General features: G+C 47.9%; 1 long non-coding RNA gene across 1 annotated transcript; it reads left to right on the plus strand.

The window, feature by feature from the left end:
• Nucleotides 1-1,088: 1,088 nt before the first annotated feature.
• Nucleotides 1,089-3,977, plus strand: LOC102974215 (uncharacterized). The gene is made up of 3 exons (XR_448142.4): nt 1,089-1,236; nt 3,040-3,106; nt 3,356-3,977. It is a non-coding gene; the product is annotated as an uncharacterized lncRNA (long non-coding RNA).
• The last annotated feature ends 707 nt before the right edge of the window (nt 3,978-4,684 follow it).

The following is a 4,684-nucleotide window of genomic DNA, read 5'->3' on the forward strand; positions in this document are numbered from 1 at the left end:
CTAGGAGTTTTACAGCTTCAGGCCTTAAGTTCAAATCTTTTTTTTTTAATTGAAGTATAGTTGATTTACAATATGATATTAGTTTCAGGTGAACAACACAGTGATTCAGTATTTTTATAGATTACACTCCATTTTAAGTTATTATAAAATATTGGCTCTAGTCCCTGTGCTGTACAATATATCCTTGTAGCTTATTTATTTTATACCTAGTAGTTTGTACCACGTTCAAGTCCTTAATCCAGCTGGAGTTGATTTTTGTGTATGGTGTAAGATAGAGGTCCAGTTTCTTTCTTTAGAATGTTCTTTCTTTGTCTTGTAGGAAGTCACCACAGGCTCTATACCTAGTAGTTTGTACCATGTTCAAGTCCTTAATCCAGCTGGAGTTGATTTTTGTGTATGGTGTAAGATAGAGGTCCAGTTTCTTTCTTTAGAATGTTCTTTCTTTGTCTTGTAGGAAGTCACCACAGGCTCTCGGGCTGGGCCTCCAGCTCCGTGATGGGAGAGGGGAGAAAGTCCCCTCCCTCAGTCTCCCCTGCTCCACTTCCATCTCTTGTTCTCTTTTGGGAATTATTCCTCTAGCAATGGGGAAGGCATGTGACTGCCCTTTTTAGGTATGAAACATCACGAGTCAGGGTGAGCTATGCCTTGGGGCACCTCTGGAACAGATGTCTGGGGAAAGACTGTTCTTTCCTTCCCTTAAATAGCATGCCTTGTTCCTCCAGACTGGACACTAACCCTCCTTCCTCCCTCCTCCCCTTCACCTCCTACCCGGCCCCTCTTTCAAGCCCAAAATGCGGCTGTCCTGTCTCCTCTTCTCCCTCCCCCTCCTCCTTCGTGTCTGCCCCGGGAGAAAGCCAGAGCTTGATCCCAGAAGCAGAAAGAACCTACAAAACAGCCCACAGAGCCTGGGAGAAATGCCCCGGAATGAAGTGGTTCTTAGCGCCCCGCTCAGCAGCACATCACGACCTGACACTCAGTCCAGTTTGTCTGTTCAGATCCTTTTATTGCAGAAAATCCAGTTCTGGCCATCACGTATTTAGATGTCCGATGCCAGGCGTCACTCAGCAAAGCACCACCATTCCCTTGGCTAAGGGACATTTGGAGACTGCCATGGGGATGGGAGGTGCCTAACCTGGATGGGTTTCTGACACTGTGACCTAGAGCCCAGTGACTGAGAAGTTTCCTCCAGACGCCTCCTCGTCTTCTAGAAGCATCTATTCATTCTCAACCCTCTGGGTGAGTTTTTATGGCAACTGTCTCAACCACTTTGCGTGTCTTCCAATTATTTCTACCTTGGTCTGTTTTCTCAGGCTGTTTCTCCCCACCTCTTTTTTGTTTCCTTCAGTTTCTTTCTGCCTCTATCTCTATGCGTCTCTCTCAGCCCAGCTCCAGACCTCTTCGCATCGCCGTGTGTCTATGCCTCGTTTCCTGCCCCTGAACCTGGTCCTCCATCCTCCGGGAGACCCTGGGAAACGCCTGAGTGTGGCGATCGTGGCGCCGGCGCTTTCATCCCGATCCAGGTGGCTACAATCCAGTACAGGATTTACGGTGCCCTGACCCTGAGCCGTCAAGAAGGAACAGCCAGATTAATGGGGTGGGCGGGCTGGGGTAATAATCGTTTGTTTGATGTGACAAGCCTGATAGGCGTTGATTTACTTACAGACTGATGGGCTTTTAATTGAGCACCTCCATCCCAGGCACTTCAAAGGCAGGGGAAATTGACAAGGGGCCCCTTTCACGGAGGGCTCCCGGTGACTGACAGCCCCCCTCTGCCCAAGATCCCCTCGGCCTAGGATTGGGCCGGGCAGCCCTGACCCGGCCCCTCTGGCAAAGTAACACGTTTTTCTGTGCAACTCAGAAATGGCCTTTTGTGTGCTGCCAAGGAAGGCAGGCCCTGCTCGGAAGGGCCCTTCTCCCAGGAGGATGAGCGGAGGGGACTCGGAGATGCTGAGACGGGTCCAGAGGACCCAGTGGGGCGGGGCGGGGATGCCAGGAACTCAGCCAGCGGACGCTACTTTTGTGCTTCTGACTTCTGCTGGCCCTGCCCTCTTCACTCGCCCCTTCCCTTCTCCTCCCTCCAGTGCAACCCCTCTCTTTGCTTTGCTCTCCCCAGCTCTTGGCCTCTTCCTACTCCACCTCTTCCCCTCCCACTTCCTCATTCCTTCTTCTCCGGGAAAGGCCAGAAGAGGAGGAGTCAGCTTCCGCTGTCCCCGGAGTGGCCTGTTGACAGTCCCTCCGCCTCCTGGACAGCCACTCTTCCCCTCTCTTCATGCTGCGGGCGGCGAGGCCTCAGTCGGAAGCACCCTTGGACCCATCCCTGCTGTAGGCTACACTACAATGAACAGGGCTGCACATGACCTCTTTGGCTGAGGGCAGGGACTCTGGTCCAGTGGGGTTTCTACCCCACTCTTGTTTGGTCTAGAATAGGCTTTAATAATAGAGGCTTTATCCTGTTTGAAATTGTAGAAAATAGTCTTTATCAGGGAAGTTCTGTCTGAATGGATTTGCTTTGTTTTTGTTAGCTTGTTCTGTTTAGTCCTGATGTCTGGGCTGCTGAACTTTCCTTATTTGTGGAAGAACATATGCCCAAAGCTCTCTCCCAGTGTCAGCTCACTTGCTGCGGCTGGGCGGGGGCTCGAAGGAGTGGGGGCAATGAGTACTGAAGGCTAGGTTCCCATCCCCACCCGTGGGGCAGAGTCCTGGAACTCTAGAGGGGGTCCCCTGTAGCCCCCAGGCTTCCTCACGTGGTCAGGGGTCCAGTGAGACCCCCAGCCAGGAGGAGCTTCAAGTTCTAAGTCAAGCTGCTTTAGTTACCATGGGAAGCCATGTTCCCTGTGTATCTCTTCTTCCCCTGTAGTAACTGGTCCAAGATCATAGAGCCAGGAAGTGAAAGAGCAGGTACCTGGCTAGAAAGACAACAGTTATAACTCAGATTTGCATAGCATTGTGGAGTTTGGAAAGTATTTTCGCATATATTATCTTAATTGGTCTTGTAGCCACCGTGTGAGGTAGTAAGTGCAATGTTGTTATGCCCCTTAGACAGAGGATAAAGTTGACACTCCAAGGACAACATGTCCCAAGAGGCGGAATCAGCTCTCAATCTCAGGTATTCTCCCACCAAGCCCGCTCCTTCCTTCCCTGCCCCTCACTGTAGCCCAGAGACTACTGTCCCGTTCCTTTGGAAGCTGCATTTTCTTACTCCAAACAGGTGGTTCCTTCCTGTTTCTCTTTTTTGTTTTTTGCCTTTTCCAGGTCCTCCCCCAGCTCCCCACCCTCCGGGTTTGGGCATCCAGGGACAGAGCCTCGGGCCCTAGCGCTGAGAGGCCGAACCTCTCCCTGTGTCTCTGCCCCCAAGGCCACTTCCAAGCCTCGCCTGAGAGCATGATGCTGCTTCCTTAAGATCTGCTGCCCGCAGGGCTCATCCAGCATCCACATACGAAATGACCACGGGTGGAGCGCCTGTGCGTTTGGTTCTCTGCTGTTGGAACGTGTCACCTACCATTTGAAGGTCCACCCAACGGACTCCTCTCAGAGCCAAGAACACACATGTCTCTCCTGATGTGCTGGAGGGGCAGTTTCTACTACAGAGCTAAGCCCTAGGGCAGAGGCTTCTGAGCAACTAATCATCCCTCCCTTCTCTGCCTCTACGCCTTGGACATGGTTCCACTGATCGCACTTAGTGTCCTGAAATATAATGATCTGTTTACATGTTGGTCCCCTCACTGGAGTTCATGGGCAAGTACATGTCTTTTCATCTTATATTCCCAGTGTCCAACAGTGAAATTTTTTTAATTATAGTTGACTTACAATATTATATTAGTTTCAGGTGTACAACATAGTAATTCAATATTTTTACAGATTATACTCCATTTAAAGTTATTATAAAATATTAGCTGTATTCCCTGTGCTGTACAATATATCCTTGTAGCTTATTAATTTTATACATAGGAGTTTGTACCTCTTAATCCCCTGCCCTTTTCTTGCCCCTCCCCACTGGTAACCATTAGTTTGTTCACTGTATAGGTGAGTCTGTTTCTGCTTTGTTACATACATTCATTTGTTTTATTTTTTAGATTTCATATATACATGATACGTACAGTATCTGTCTTTCTCTGTCTGACTTATTTCACTAAGGATAATACCCTCTAAGTCCATCCACGTTGTTACAAATGGAAAGATTTCATTCTTTTTTATGGCTGAGTAATAGTCCATTGTATGTATATACCACATCTCCTTTATCCTTTCATCTGTAGATGGACACTTAGGTTGCTTCCATATCTTAGCTATTGTGAATAGTGCTTCTAGGAACATTGGGGTGCATGTATATTTTCAAATTAGTGTTTTCATTTTCTTCAGATATACACCCAAGAGTGGAATTGCTGGGTCATACAGTAATTCTATTAACAGTGACATATTTTTTTCACGGATGAATCATTTTATTCTATAATTTCAGAGTGGATACCTTCTAAAGCATAAAAATCAGGGCCCAGAAGTCATAATGGAAATGATGGATAAATTTGTCTACATAATTTGTCTTTATATATTTCACAAGCAAAGTCAAATGACAATAAACAGGTGTTGAGGAACATTTGTGCAAATACATGTGTAATAATAATATTAATATCAGGGCTGCCCTGGTGGTGCAGTGGTTAAGAATCCACCTGCCAGTGCAGGAGACACGGGT

This window comes from Physeter macrocephalus, unplaced genomic scaffold (assembly GCF_002837175.3).
Source record: "Physeter macrocephalus isolate SW-GA unplaced genomic scaffold, ASM283717v5 random_1710, whole genome shotgun sequence".
NCBI lineage: Eukaryota > Metazoa > Chordata > Mammalia > Artiodactyla > Physeteridae > Physeter > Physeter macrocephalus.